The 17,119-nt window shown below is 33.4% G+C and overlaps 1 protein-coding gene across 1 annotated transcript in view; it reads left to right on the top strand.

Moving 5' to 3' along the window:
- The window catches only part of Camk4 (calcium/calmodulin dependent protein kinase IV), a 232,431-nt gene that overhangs the window by 175,699 nt on the left and 39,613 nt on the right, over positions 1-17,119 (top strand). The window lies entirely within an intron of this gene.

The following is a 17,119-nucleotide window of genomic DNA, read 5'->3' as shown; positions in this document are numbered from 1 at the left end:
TGAGAAAATGTGTGCTTTGTGTGTAATATGAATTGTAATGCATTCTGCTGCCATATATAACAAAATAAAATTTTAAAAAAAAGAATCTCACTTACCTTTATTGGAACAGAAGCTGTGAGATTGAGATGAGTATCTTTACTTTTACAAAAACCCATTAACAAGTCATCAATGTGCAGTTACTGAATGGATATGACCTTATTCTTGATTGATGTCCTTGGATTATGGTCTTCAGAAGTTCTTTCTTATCTATCCTGCCAGATTTTAGTTGATTAGGGAATAAAAGTGATAGAATTGATAGTATCAACTTTAGAGAAAGACAGTTGGGTAACACAAGTGAGGATAAGACATACTGTATAGTTAATGGCAGCATGAAAGAAGAGGAAATAACAAAAGCACTCACAGTGTCATTGAGGTCAGGAAAGGCATGCATTGTTTCTATGTCCATTGATCTATATGATTATTAGCAATAAAATAAGGGGGAAAGGTAGAAAATCAAGCTATAAGAAAATAATATTTTAAGGGTACACATTTAATTACATCTTAAAGCTGCTAAGCACAAGTACATAGCCCAGGAAAGAGGATTTTATCACAATACCATTTTTCCCCCCAGTCTGAGTGTTGAACCCAGGGCCTGGTAGATACTAAGCAAGCGCTCTACCACTGAGCTATACCCTATAATATCTTTTTTTTATAAATAAATCTCACCCTAATTGATAATTGTGCCTATTTTCTTTCCTTTGACATTGTACTGCACAAAAACATAGCCTGTAATTCTGATATTGAATTGTCTGAAAAACTGAACTCCTATGCAAAGAATTTTGCCATCCACAATGGGCTCTCCAAGAGGACAGTTTCTTCTTTGCACATATTCAGTTTGTATGGGACAGCTTCTGCCTACCTACTTCCAGTCACAAGGAAAAGGCTCCTAGCTGGCAAGATTCCTTTGACAATGACCCTCTTTTAAGAAAGAGTTACTGTTGTTTGAAGGGGATCAGTGATTCTTTCTCTTTATGTGTATTTCTCTCCTAGGATGGTAAATGGGAAAAAGATTAACCTCTGATTAATTATTTCTATATTGTTTTTTATTGATTATATATTGGAGGATGAGGATGGGGCCATGATACTTACTGCCTAACTCTCTGGCAATAGTTACTTGCCAAAAGATATGAAAAATTTCCGGTCTTGAGGACATAAGCCCTATTGTGTATTACATAGAATGATGTAAATCTGGTATTTTCAATGTCTTTGACTCATAAAGGAATGAATTTTTATTTTGGGAATGGCTAATTCAGGAATGATGTTGAAAACAATCAATAGTTCTCTGAAATAATCAGGTAGAATATATTGTATTTCTGGGTCAGAATGAGAACTCTCAAGAAATATAATATTCTGTGGTTAATGAAAGTTTAGTTTTATTATGATTAAATAATAGCCTCACACTTCTTAGGTATGGTAGTAATATGCAAAATGGAGGTGTTAGCATTTCTAGGTTAAGGATGAGTTTACTTATTGATGCTTTACTTTCTTTTCTCACAATTTTTATTGTGTATAATGAAAACACACAAAAATAATTTCACAGTTTCAACAGTGGGCACAAGAAGTATTTGTCGACAAGATTCCAAACTGTAAAAGGGATCACCATGGAGTAAAGTGAAGATAGATCCTAAGACAAGATAGAGGAAAAAGCAGGAGTTGACTAGGGCGCCCTCACCAGACTGAGACCTGTTATGACATGTAGCTAGCATATCATCTGACTTTATGGGAATTATGTTTTCAGAGAGTCAATTCCAACTTCTTTATTTTCCCAGTAACTAAGCTCGAACTTCAAGTCTCACAAATGTGAAAAAGTAGACTAGGAAAAAGCTTGAAATGTGAAAAGCAGTTGGATCTTTGGAAGTATTACCTTGAAGAACTGTTGACCCTCATGTGATGTTCTCCTCAAGAGAAGATAGCAGATCACTCCAAGTAACTATTCAGGAATAAATTCATCATACTCAAGTGGTCAAACCATGACTGAGAAAATTGCTAGAGAGTAGAAATGTGACTAGAGTAGCTTTATAGGACCTTCAGCATAGAATTAAGAGGTAGATGGTTATAATTAGTCACAAAAGGAAATCTACTTGTCTCATCTGTTGATAGACACTGGAGTTGGATCATCCCCTTTTTAAATAACTTTAAGCAAAGAAGAAAAGAAATAATGAACACACTAAAATATTGCAAAATGCAAAATCAGAGAGAAATGTCTTCAAGACATACAAGTTACTGCATACTTTTAGGAAAATATTAAAATGGTATAAAGAGAGGTCTTTTAAAGGCATATACTTTGTTTATTCAAAAGTTTCGTGTACTTTGACACTGAAGCCAGTTTGATGTTGAAAAAGTTATCAACAAATAACAAACTTCAAATAAAAGTGAAGCTTTGTGCAGGTATTTGCATAAATGATGAGGATGCTTGACAATAATATAAGGTTACAAGAATCAAATAAAATATTAAAATTTGAATTAAAAACAGTAAAGTGCAAGAATTGAAGTCATACATAATTGAGTGATTTCATGTCCCATTTCTTAAACAAATTCTGAAAGGAGTTACTCTCCATCTGAAGTCCAACCCACATCGTTCTCACTGTGATAAATTCTGAAGGTAAATGCATGAACTTCTTCTTTTTTTTTTTTTTTTTTTTTTTTTTTTGCTTTTATCTTTTTCATTTCCTAAGAGATTGAAGTTCCAGATTTCAAGAAATTTTCTCCTGAGATTCCATGGCACTTTGTACCGTTCAGCTTCTAGCACTCATCCTATTATATTATGATTAACTGTCCATAGTTCTCTCCTAGGATAGTTGGAGTTGTTGCTAGACAGGAATGATGACTTATTCATCTGTATCTGTCATCCTTTCCCCTATCATCCACACCCTCCATATGCCTCTTTGTATTTGTACTTGGAACAGGAACAATATATCATTCATTGACTGAAACCTTGTTATTTATAAATACATTTTTAGGATCCCAGCATTTTGTGTGCTGGAAACATTTTTGTGCTAGACTTAAATGCATAGTTTTGTTTATCTTTTGGTTTGGGGGAAGACTGGGAATTGAACCTAGGGGCACTCTGCCAGTAAACTATATCCCCAGGACTTTTATTATTTATTTATTTATTATGAATTTTTAGTTGTAAATGGACATGATATCTTTATTTTATTTATTTATTTTTATGTGGTGCTGAGTATTGAACCCAGTGACTCACACATACCAGACGAGTGCTCTACCACTAAACAATAACCCCAGCCCTCAAGCCTTTTTATTTTGAGGCAGGGTCTTGCTAAGTTGCTGAGACTAGTCTCAAGCTTGTGATCATCCTGCCTCAGCCTCCTGAGCTGTTAGAATTACAATTATTTTTTAAAACAAAATTTGACCCCAAATATGTTCAATAATTCAAGAAAATGTTTAATCATGTTATTTCTAAAAAATATAATAGCAATCCAAGGGCACTTTTCATGGAATACAATTGCTTCTAAAAGTCTAAGCAGAGACATGGCATTTTGGAAAAGGCATCTAATTTCATAGAACTTGACATGGTAAATACAAGGAGAAGTCCACATTGAAAAACATGATTTTTCACTTTGCATTCTAGTCTTGGTTTCTACTTCTCAAAATTTAAGCTCAAAACACTTAAATGTCTATGATTAATATGTTGAACATGCTATCAGTTCTGACCATCTATGCAATTTACCCTTTGAAATGTTTCCTTGAATATAGGAACTGATCCAGAGCCATGCTATCTAACTTTTAAATCATCCTCCTAACTTTGTCAGTGAAATTGTTTTACAGAAACTTAGCCATACACAAGTTTTAATGGATCTGGATTTTGTAGAATTCTAGAAATACTACCTTATTGTAATTTGAATATCCCTGAGGAGGAGCCTTTTTACCTGTTTACAACATTCAGACCTTCTGTTTACTCACAGAATGGGCCATTTGGCATAGGGGCTAAATGGTCTGCTCTACTGAAAATAACTGAAGGTAGATAGAGTAGATAAGAGTCCTCAAGGAATATTTAGTGGGAACCCATGTGACAAAGACCTAACAATAACAATCTTAGTAACAACTAATCTTAGCTGTTGCTACTATGAGTTATTAGCTACTCGTGTGGCACAAACCTTAGCTAAAAGCTTTAATAGGCATCATTTCACAGAATTGTCTCACCTACAAGGCCACCAGATCCATTTTGAAGTTGATTTCACATATGAGGAAATTGAGACAGAGATTTAGTACATTTTCCAAGACAGAAAAAAATTTAGAATTTTTTTTTCATTCTTTTTGAGAGAATCAGGCTTTGAACACAGAATAAAAGATATCGTCATAGTTTAATCCTTCTGCTCTCTTCTTCCCACTACCATACCCTGCTATAGACTGTTGGGCCAAAAGCCATAGACACAGATGAGCAGACAGAGGACTAAGCATGGCATGAATTCAGGGGCCAAGACTGAAACCAGACATGTAGGATCCATCTAAAATATCATGCAATGTGGAAAAGTCACACGTTTTTCTAAAGACAGGTGCATCGCCACAGCAGGTGTGCCTATTTATATTTTCCTTTGCTTTTTTTATTCTTGGATTCGGTTCTAGGAAACTACATATTTGACACAACAAGAGAGAATCACTTTACTTGCTATAATTAAAAAATTAAATCTGTCTCAAATAAATTAAGAATATGTGCAAATGCAAATTCTATTTTTTTAGGGCAGAGTAGGTAGGAATACTAATAGCTCCACAGGTATAACTCTTTCAGATGCACTTAGCTCTGTAGTTTGCTCAATATCTAAAATGATGGAAAAGTCAAAAGCTGAAATCTCTGATGTGAGTTAGTAATAAAAGATGGTGTAGAAGAGGTATTCATATATTTGTCACCAAATTCAACTTCCATTCAATTATTGCGTTTCCTCACAAGTAGTTGCCCATCAATGCCTATTTTGTAGGATCATAAAATACAGTGCAGTCCCTGTAAGTGACTTTTTAGGTTGTTGTTATCTGGCACAGGTGGCTCTAGAGCCTGCTGTTGACTGTAGCTCTATGTGCTTTCAAATGCAAGTACCTACCAGCTCCTCCTCCAACATTTTATAAAATAAATCTTTTTTAAGACTAACTACAAATAGACTAAGAACACACAGAATTCAGAACTTTCTTCATTTGTTCACTCAACTTAATTCTTAACTACTGAGAATGATGAGATAGGCTAAAAGGAATTAGTATGATTTTTTATGATAGGTACAGTCAACATAGTAGATATATATTCATTTGGTACTGAAGAGTGTATTCAAAAAATCATTAACTTTGCATATAAATAAATCTTATTTCGCATTAAAAAACATAAAAACAATTATGTTCACATAGAATTTCTATGAAATGAAAATATTGAGATGCCTCAAATTTGGCTTTAAAATGACATTTCTACCTTATTATTGACTCAGAAATTTTAACTCTGAACCTCTTCGTATGAGTTCTAACAGATTAGATTGTTTTACAATGTCATTTAACTGGAATTGGCAACACTACACAATGTAAAGAATAGTGCAGTGTTCACTCAGCAGAATGGCTAAACTCTTTGTATTTTTGACCCTTGTGTTCCCAAGAGATGAGTAGACAAATACAACAAAGCTTAAAAACAAGCCTCAAAAGAATCCAACTATTTCCAAGAAATGTAACTTAATTACATCAAAAACAAAATTTTAAAATTCCATATCCAGCTCCCAACCAGATAAAATTCACACTGTTTATTCTCCAGTCAAAAATTAGAAGGCATGCAAAGAGGCAGGAAAAAAGTCAACCAATCAAATAGAAACAGACATAAAAGTGACACATACAAAAAAAATAGCAGACAGAACTCTATTCTCCATATTCAAGAAGGTGGAGGAAAAGCTGAGCATGTTGAGCAGATTTATAGAAGATGTGTTTTTAAAAGACTGAAATCAAACATCTAAAGATGAAAATTATAATACAACTATAATTTCCAAGATGAAAAATATACTGGACAGAAGTAACAGCAAGTTAGATACTTCAGAAACAAAAGAATAGTGGACTTGAAGACAGATTTCCAATCAGAAATGGTGCAAGAAGAGATGGTGGAATGAGATCATCAATGTACTGTAAGAAAAGAAAAATGGGAATCTGATATTCTAACCTCAATGAAAATAGCTTTCAAAACTAAAGGGAAAATGACTTCATCTGACATACACAATCTGATACAATTCATCACTACCTGCAATACTTGAGGGAATTTGGTTGTACATTGCAAAATAGAACTGATCAATTCATATTGCATTTTACTTCTCAGACTGGTGACCCAAAGAAGGTATTGATAATGCCCAAACAAAGAGCATGATGAGTTGAGTTTCTGAAGTCTTGTGAGCACAGAGCTATACAACTTTGTAAGGGGGATTGACAGAGAACATCTATCCTGATCAATACATATTAGGAGTTGTCCTGTCCCATCTCAGGCAGTCCTGCCATTTCAGTTATTCAGTAAACATTTGCTAGTGAAAACATGTGCTAGACATCTGAGCAAATTGTTGATATTCCTTAGTATTTTATGTATCTTTGTTCTTTTTGCCATAGAGGCTAATTTAGTCCATAATTCTGATCACTCACTCCTTCTTTCATGCCTTATTTTTCCAAACATTTATCAAAAACCTACTATATACCAGACCTTGTGCCTACAATCCATGGGTATAAAGGTGAATAAGGTAAATCCTGCTCTTAAGAAATATCTTTCATTTTGATAGACAAGCACACACTTAACTATGATAACACATCAAAGTATTATACTGTAGATGTAAAGAAAATGCTGCAGGAGGCAGACAAAATGATTCACTTTTCTGTAGGATTGGAGGAAGATTTCACAGAGGAGGTGATATTGATCTGGGTTATTAAATGTTCCAGATACTATTGCTACATAAACAAAATATCCTCACAGCTGCTTAACATGCTCATGTATTCTCTGGGTTAGGACTTTAAACAGAACCCAGTGGGGATGATAGTTATCTCTGCTGCATACTGTTTGTGGAGAAGACTCAAATGTTTGGGAGCTTCATGGATGGAAATCACCTAGAGTTGTCTCCTCTAATATCTCTGAGAGTTGATTATGTCTGTTAAATGAGACTTCATACCTTTCATGTGGCAGCTTAGGGATCCAACAATGAGTATAAAGTGACAAGGTAGAAGCTATACTGACTTTTAGATAGTAATCTAAACTCAGAAGTCACTATTACCTCCCCTGCATTCTATTAGACACCAGGAAGTTACAATCCTGCCCAGATCCAAGGGAAGGAGAATTAGATTCCAACTCTAGATGGAAGAGTAGCAAATTCTGGAAGAGCATGGGAGATGAGTAACACTATTTCCAGAATCTTTAGAAAATAGCACATGAAAAATTTTATGTGGAAACCTAGTGGGAATGTATTTAGCATTACAGGAATGAAAAGGTTGTGTGGCTTATGCATGAGAATTGTCCCAGGATGGTGCACAGCCAAAAATTAGGGGTGAATTTTAGAGGGCTTTTAATTTTTATCCTGAGGTGATTAGACTTTAGGTTATAGGCAATGAGGATTTACTAAAGTGACTTGTTCTTGTTTTCAAATCAAACATTTAAGTGAGTAAAATCTGTGATTTACAAAAATACCTAAATTTATTGGATACATGGGGGCGTCTTAAAGACAAATATAATAATATCCATAGGGAACATGGTGGGCTCTTCCAAGCAGTTGACAATGTAAATTAAAAGAACAAATGAAATGAATAGATATGAATGGAATATTGACTGATTGGTCAAGATTAATGAGGGAGAAAGAGGCAATGGAGGATGACCCTGAAAGAGGTAAGAATGCCTACAAGACCCAGAGCTTGGCCACCTTGCCTGAAGTGGATTCCTCTGGACCTAGGATGCATTACAGATCAAGGCTTACCACAGATCCCACCATCAGACAAGCCTAACCAGACCTGTGAATCTAGTCATGGGCTCTCATCTACTCTGTGGACATCATAGAGAGGTGTCAAGGATGAAGAAAATAAGAGTGGCAGATCTCCAAAGCAGATATGACACAACACTGGAGTATTCACTCTGAAATTCTTACTTAAATTCATGTATATTGATTCTAAATTTTCTGAGTTATAGAAAAAAAAAACAAATTCATGCAGTTTAAATTTTCTTCCTCATAGAAAAACTGTAGCCAGAATACTGTTTTCTTTTTTTAATGACTGGTTCTTCCTTGTCCTGTTAGATTTTTAAAGAAATTCAAACTTCCTGCTACCAACTCCTGAGACATTATCAATTAACTACACACAGCCCATCGAACACAGCATAGTGGTAATTAAACTAAATTACTATGTAGTAGCTTTCATTACACAATGACACAGTTTTTGTTAGGACCATAGAGAGAGTTTAATTACATGTCTAGACACCCCCTGAATTCAGAGCAGCCGTATTATCTTTGTCTCTTTAAAAAGGAATTTGAGCTTTTGATTATTGCCTTTTTAAAAAGACTAACTGGCAAGTTAAGTTTGGGGTTTTTCCCTTTTTTCCTTTCTTATCCTATATTATGCCTTAACGTGTACTTGACTTAGGAATCATGTATACATCTGTGGATGTGTTTGTTTTTCAAGGCAAATGTACAAATTTTCACCCTTTCTCATGTTTGATATACCATTCACTTGCATCCAAAAGTATTTTCTTTTTCTAATGCATCCCAAATATGTATTTTTTAATATGTAAAGCATATTCCATAGTCTAAAGCACAATCATCTTTAATAACATTACTTCCAGCTTCCTCACCCTTGTGAAGAAACTAACTCTCTAACAATGAAGTGATTTCTTCATTAATCCTCAGTGCTGAGCAGTCAGCTTCTCTGGGCAATGTGAAGAGCTCATGCTCTCTGTGGGGCCAAACTCAAGATCTCTGGGCCCTGCATGGCCAAACTCTGCAGACTCAGGAGCTCTCCTCATTTCTTTTGTGCTCAAACATGATCTCTTCTTTTCCATTACAAATATTTGCTTGCTGCTGCTTTCTCTGCAATACAAGTCATTTTTGTGCCTTTTCCAAAGCTATACATTATTTCCTGATTACCACCTCCATTTAATTATTCAAAACTTTCTGTAGCCTCCAGTACTAAATTCTCATCTTTTCTGGGACATGCATCAAATACATTTCAAATGTGTTTCCTCTTTAACCATTCTCAAAGTCCCCTTGGATTGTTGCCTCCCAATATGCATTTGCTCTAATCTTATATTCAAATAAGTTTTGTACACCAATTTATTTGTTGACTATATGTACATTGCTTCTGTTTTCTTTATATACATGTGTTTATTTAGTCAGCATGAGTCCTGTTTGTTTAAATTAGGACATACAGCTTTTTTTTTATTGCTTTTTTTTTTTTTGCTTGTGTGTGTGTGCCTGAAGCCTAATTTAAAATAACCATTCACTTAATAATGATTTCTACTGAAATCAAACATAAGTGTTTCATTAAAACCTAAAATGAATGAATGTCTTAATTTTATTAGTTGAATTTTAGGAAAAGAGTATAGGTTAAATGGTATTTTCCACCAGATTCATATAGCTCTTTCTTATAAATATGCATTTGATAAAATTTTTATCCCATGCACATATTGAAATAGGAAAATGAATTTCCAACATGTTGAAAGTATCCATTTTCCTCCAAGCTGATTTAGTAAACCAGGAGACTCTCACTACAAGCAGAAATAAGTATTGGAGTCTGAGTGTTCCTGACCTCTTCCGTTGACTGCTCTAACCTGACACTCCAAATTTTCCTATTCAGTAGCATTCCTAATTTCTTCTCTGCCAACATCTTCTTCCCTTTCCCCATGACACTGCGACCCCAGTAAGCATTTCCAGCAACATTTTACTTTCTTCAGACACTCTTAGGCAATACTAGTTCTAGAGCTGCAAGGGACCAATACGAACCCTACCTGCAAGGTCAGCAACTGGACTCCATCAGGCTCCTTCATCTACAAATGGAGGCCTTTTAGCTTGCCCACTGCTTTCTAGGATATTACAGCTGGTCACATCAATACGCCTTTAGCCACTTGACACTTAAGTCACTGTATCACTTCCATTTTATTGCATTGGCAAGCACAATTACCTGAGTGTTTCAGACATAAAAGAGAGGGAAGAGGAAACAGATGAATTTTCAAATTTCTCCAAACTTCTGAGGCATACAGTGTACTGGATATTCTGATCAACTTCAAAGGATGTAAAGAAATTAACCCAGCCATAACTACCAACTTGGCGCCACTATAAGATAAAAACTAATTATATAATTATTCAAAATGTCACTTGCAAGATGAAACTCTTCTGCTGGATCTTACAGTTAAAGTGTTCTTCCCGGTTTGGGGCTCTTCTCAAAGGGACAATGTCAATCTCATCTAATATTCAGCAAACACCTTTGAAGTGACTAAGTACCATTACCTAACAAGAATACCATATGTTTTATAAACATACAGATGCTAAAAGCCTTACTTTAGCTAAATATATCAAAGTAATGTTGCTATGGAAATATATTGCCACAATGTAAGCAGAAAATTTTCTACTTAACAACTTCAACTTCCATCACAAACAAAAAAATGGAAAATGATTACAAGGTTCAGATTACCATCATTCTTTGACTATCTATGTTAGTCACTAAACATTAAAACAACATTCACATCCATAGCAAAAGTTAGTTACTTGTGAATCATTTAAAACCACTTATTGAGCACAAACTTAGAGCCAGGCACTGTGAAGGAAACCAAGTGTCTGGGGAACTTTTCTGATCTTCATGGAGTTTTTCTAGTCTATTGAAAGAGACATCCTGAATGGAAAGGCTGCCAAGAAATCTACATGCTGTGAAGAGAATCAGAAAGCATCCCAAGTGGACATAACAGTGAGCACTTGCATTAGTTTAGAAGGACAGGTACAGTCTCCCTGAGGAGGTGACATTCATTCCAATTGATTTCTGAGAGTGCAGAGCACTGGCCAGGTGACAAAGGATGAGGAAGCATTCAAGGCAGACAGAGCAGCCAGTGATGATAGTTTCCTTTTTGTTTCTTTCTCTTTTTTTTGGTACTGGGGATAGAACCCAGGGGAGCTTAACCACTGAGCCATATTCTCAGACCTTTTTATTTTGAAATAGAGTCTCATTAAGTTGTTTAGGGCCTTGCTAAGTTGCTAAGGCTACCTTTGCGATCCTCCTGTCTTAGCCTCCTGAGTTGCTGGAATTACAGCCATGAGCCACTATGCTTGGCTCTTGTTTCTTTTTGATGACCAAAGCATATAGAATGTATTTATATGATGAAAGCTAAGAAAGAGATTTCAGAGAGGGAGAGGTGAAGAGAAGTTTAGAATGTGTGGCCAGTGCCTCTCAGGAAGTAGGAGGGTGTGGGATGGGATCCAAGTAGCCCTGCGGCTGGCTCTTGAAGAACTGCCAAGAATCCTGGGAGAATCCAGCAAAAACAAATTAACAGGGTTTGAAATATGACTGTTTATCAATGACAAATACTGTGTGTCTTAGAACTTTGTTTTGTAATTAATAAAATAATAACAAGAATGTTTCAAATCCTGATTGCCACAAACTTTGTTCCTTTTCTGACTTCTAAACATTCTTACCATAAACTCTAAGTATATATAACAAATTCAGTACATATTTCACTTAGGACTATTTCAAAAGGGAAGAATGGAAACCTAATCTATGATATATTTTATATACTTATAAGTTAAATTGAGTCTTTGGGGTGGAGGTCTGTGGTAAATCAAATGAAAAAGGCATACATTTCTATTCAAGTAGAAAAAGGAATAATAAGCAAGTAAAGGAAGGGAGATGTAAATGCAAACAAACTAGGTTAGTTATTGTAATTGAAGCCTTTTTTCACTGAGTTTTTAAGCAATAAACAGAAGGGATAAGTATGATGAACTACAAAGCAGGTATTTTCTGATCAAAGTAACCTATGACTCTCCAGGAAAGAGCAAGTTTTCCAAAACTTTCCAAATGTGTGTGTGTGTGTGTGTGTGTTTAACAAGATACATGAAACAACAACAACAGAATCCTAATAGCTACCATTTGTGAAGTGGGATATACACAACAAGCTCACAACATGCTATTCCTTCACAACTCGTCTGATTCTCACTGCCACCTGCCAAGGGTGCAATGCAGATGACAGCACCAAGAGGTAGAGGGTATTAGGGCCACATGGCTAATAAATTATACACCTGGGTATATTGTCCTGAGTACCACTCATGAATTGTTCTTTAAAACTTGCTTCAAAAATGCTAAAGAAATCTTAATATGTATACTTCTTACATCAAAACTTCATCAAGACTGAAGGCATGACATTGAAATGAAATTTATCAAAAGTATGCTTTAGCACACAAAACATTAAATTTACTAATATAAAATCCTTAAGCATGTGTCTGTTTCCTATCTTGACTTTGCTTCAGATAAACTTTTATTTATCTTCATATAATGTTTTTTTTCCTAACACTTCACTTTAAATATTTGAACCAGGAAATTGTGCTTTCCTGCCTCTGACTGCACCCCCACTGCTATCTCCCCCACACACTTATTTTTTTATTTTTTAAGGTTTTAATTGATTTGTGCACACGTGGTTATTTTTTCTTCTGATTTATTTTTTAAATTTACAATTTGTCAAGCATTAGTAGTTAGACGATACAATTGTTGGATTTATTTTTTCTCTCTACTAAATTGATAGACTAATATAAATGTTATAAACCTCTCAAATTGTTATAGGTTTTTATTCTGATTTCTTGTCTTTGGTTTACTTTAATTATTACTACTTTAGATGCTTGGCTTATTTTATAGTATCCAGTTATTATGTTTGTTTTTCTCTAGTGCTTTTATCTATTTATGTTGAATCCTCATGATTCAAAATATCTAAAATCAACATGTTGAAAAGATATTATATGTCCTTAATCAGATATTACCTAGTTGTACTATGTCATTAATACAATATTATAAATTACCTGTGCATAATTTCCCATAACCATACAATTTTGAGGAGCATTTAAAATTAGAGCTACATGAAATTTGAGGTCTATACTTCATAAAACCTAGTTTGAAAATAAAAGGAAGCATGCTTATTATTCAACTCTTAAACTTCTTTTTATGTCTTTAAGTGCTTAAGAAGTTTTCAAAATATATTCTAGAGGACTTTTTTTAAAAAAATCTAAAACTGTCTTATCATAGTGCAAAGACATTTCTTCTTTCTTGTTAAGAGTATTTTATTTATTATTTATTTTAATTTCTCAGTTTAAACCATTACTGCAGTGAACAATGCTGTTTATAACTTATATAAGCAAAGGCTTTTTAACTCTAAGGAATATAGACATTTCTTAAGAACTTAAACTCCAAGAGTGATGCTGTTCCTGACACTTTTATCCTGAGGGAAGATAAAAGATCATACTCCACATTTTCCTCATTCCTAGCTTCCTCATTTCATATTCTGTAAAGTTTAGAAATTCTATGGGCCTACTTGTAGAACTAATCAAAATAGTGAATGCCATTTTTTTCAGTCAAAAACATATAAATGCCTCTCCCCACATATGTAAATCATTGCAGCATACCTTTTGGTAACCTTTCTACACAAGTAATTTATAGCAAATTATTCTAGGTCTGTTTAAAAGCCAAAATTAAGATCTTTAACATTCCATTGCTTTCTTTTTCTGAGTCTGTTCCTCTGGTAGTACTTAGCTCCTAACTCTATATTTTCCTCTAAAACATTCCTTCTTGTTATCCATTCTAGCTTCCCTTATAGAGTCCCATATTCTCTTTCCTTTTGTTTGTCTGTTTCATTTGCACCTGGAATACAACCATGGTTTCTATTCAAGAAAACCAGAACAATATTTCATGAGAATCTTCATCTAATCAGCACTTTCCTAAATCAAAACCTAACAGGTCATTTCATTTGTTGTTATCATGTTGCTAATTTTTGTGTCATTTTTTTTTCCCAAAGGAATGAAACTTCTAAGTTAAGTAAAATTAGAGAGAAAATCAATATTGATGCCCAAATGTGCAATTTTTAGGTGTTTTTCAGAACTATGAGGTACTTATATCTTCCCCTCCCAACCCAGCTGGTATCAAGATATGATATTTTCCTTGTTAAGAATGTGGCATATGGGGCCAGGGTTGTGGCTCAGTGGCAGAGCACTTGCCTAGCATGTGTGAGGCACTGGGTTTGATCCTCAGTACCATATAAAACTAAATAATAAAATAAAGGTATTGTGTTCACCTACAACTAAAAGCATTCTTTTTCAAAAAAAAAAAAAAAAAAAGAATGTGGCCAACTTTCTCTGGTTATCATACAAGGCCAACCATGGTCTTCTATCATTTCCTCATTTTACATTTCTCCTCCCTCTCTCATTACCTTTTCCCTCCATTATTCTGTCCTCTTCTTCATTTTTATCTTCTCTCATCCCTTCCCCTGAAGCAATCAATTTTCTGCCCAGTACCTTAGGAATCACATAATAGGCAAGGGTGTGAACTCTGCCGCCAAATGCCTAAATGAATCCCAACCACAATGTCTAATTGTGACATTGTACAAATCTCTTGGCCTCTTTGTGCTTCAGTTTCTTCATTTGCAGAACAAACATTAGGTGACTTAATTCATAGAGCTGTTGTGAGGATAAAGTAAGTTAATAAGCTATTAATAGTAGTGATTGGATAACAATAAGAGCTTATGACATGTAAGATATTATCTATATGTGATAATTACTTAATATAATGTGTGAGCTAAACCTAGTGAGACCAGAGCAAAAAAAACTTTATGTTTCTTACTGTTGTTCTGGAAAATCCACTCTGAAAATTCATCTCCTGGCTCTGGTGATAAATAAAACTTCAGGCCATTCCCGTAGCTTTCCCAATCACTTCTGAGTGAGGAAAAGGCCAAAATTTTAGATTTACATCCAATTTTAAACTTCTACAGTAGAACTTAGAGATCTATAATTTGTAAAGGATAAGGATACTTGATAATTCTCTTTGCATTTTCTTGCTCTTCTTTGAACAGCTAGCTGCTATTTGTGGTCCTTTCAGGGTTGAGATGTGAGGGTGTTGAAGGGGAAGAGGAGTCCAAAGGTAAAGATAGATTTTACCTGACTGGTACAATTGTGGTCCGGCATCGGTGATCCTTGGGTTTGGTAGGTTACTAGTGCCTGTCACTTTTTCCACTTTGAAACACATTGATGGCTTCTGTTGTAGGGCATTTCTTTCAGCCCAGTTTCTCTGAGTAGTCAATGAATGGCTCCTCATCTGCCTACTGTCACTTTTGTCACTACTCTCCCATTCTGTTTCCTGTGAGGCTCAGGTGGTATTTCCTACAGGGAACACATCCCATGCAGGGCTTCTTCAAGGAGGCTCAGGTCTGGTTCCTTTCTTCAGAGTTTTATATATATATATATATATATATATATATATATATATATATATATCATATATTTAAATTATTTTAAACTTTTAATTTCGCAGTTTAAACCATTACTGCAGTGTACAATGCTGTATGTAACTTATATAAGCAAAGGCATATATATATATATATATATATATATATATATATATATAAATAATTACTGGCTCATGCATGAAAACTGATTATATTATAATATTATAATATTTATAATATTATAATATATATAATATTATAATATAATATTATATGATTATATAATAATATAATGATATTATAATATTATCAGTTTTTTATGCATGAGCCAGTAATTATATATATATATGATTATATAATCATATATATATAATATAAATGAGTATAGCAATAAAATGAGTATAGCTGCTAGAAGTAATTATATATAAATATATATATAATTACTGGCTCATGCATGAAAAACTGATAATATTATAATATTATAATATATTATAATATTATATTATAATAATTATATCTATTTTATATAATATTATATTATAATATTATATTATAATTATATCTATTTTTATATATTATATTATAATATTATAATAATGTTATAATATTATATTATAATAATTATATCTATTTTTATATAATATTATATTACAATATTATAATAATATTATAATATTATATTATATTATAGTATAGTATAATATTATCAGTTTTTCATGCATGAGCCAGTAATTATATATATATATGATTATATATATAAGTATATATATATATATATATATATATAAGCCTTTGCATATATAAGTTACATACAGCATTGTTCACTGCAGTAATGGTTTAAACTGAGAAATTAAAAGTTTAAAATAATTTAAATATATATATACATATATAATATATATATATATAGAGAGAGAGAGAGAGACTCTGCAGAAAGGAACCAGACCTGATATATACATATATATATGAATTCATATATATATATATATATATATATATATATATATATATGTGTGTGTGTGTGTGTGTGTATACACACATAGCTGTTTTGTGAGTGAAAACTGATGGTGTCTTTTAGGAGAGTGATTTTTTAGTGTATATTAAAATAAAAACTCCATGTAACTTTGGCCCAATTACCAAACCTGTCCTAAAAAAAAATGCCAGCAGAACTACCCAAATATGCAAATGCTAAAATGTTTATCATTGCATTTCTTGGAATTTTTTTAAAAAATCAAAATAAACTTGAGTGTCCATCAAAATTAATCATGATGCATCCAACATAGTGGGTATAAAAGTTAAATAAAAAAAGCTGAAGTGCTAAGTGGATGTTTCAAAGATGTATTAAGTAGGGGAAAAGGCAGTATAAAAATAATATGATACATTTGAGTAAGAAAATTGAGAAAACCAGGTATACTTCCTTGTATGTATGCATATATTTACATTTATAAATGCATAGAAAAAAGTTCAAACCAATGTTATGAAAAATAGCTTAAATTGATGAGTGGTTCTGTTTGAAGAAAGGACTAGAAATGGGGAGCAGAAGTCAGGTAGGACTTTAGCATTTACAATGAGAATATGCTACATGTGTGATTATACAGAATTTTACAAACATTTTAATTGCAATAAAATGAGTATAGCTGCTAGAAGTAATCTTTATGATTCATCTCAAATATAACTTTCAGTTTCCATATT

This window comes from Marmota monax, unplaced genomic scaffold, assembly GCF_021218885.2.
Source record: "Marmota monax isolate L192 unplaced genomic scaffold, Marmota_monax_Labrador192_F-V1.1 WCK01_AAM20220418_F8-fsc00006, whole genome shotgun sequence".
Classification (NCBI taxonomy): Eukaryota; Metazoa; Chordata; class Mammalia; order Rodentia; family Sciuridae; genus Marmota; species Marmota monax.
This window is presented reverse-complemented; position numbering and strand designations above follow the sequence as displayed.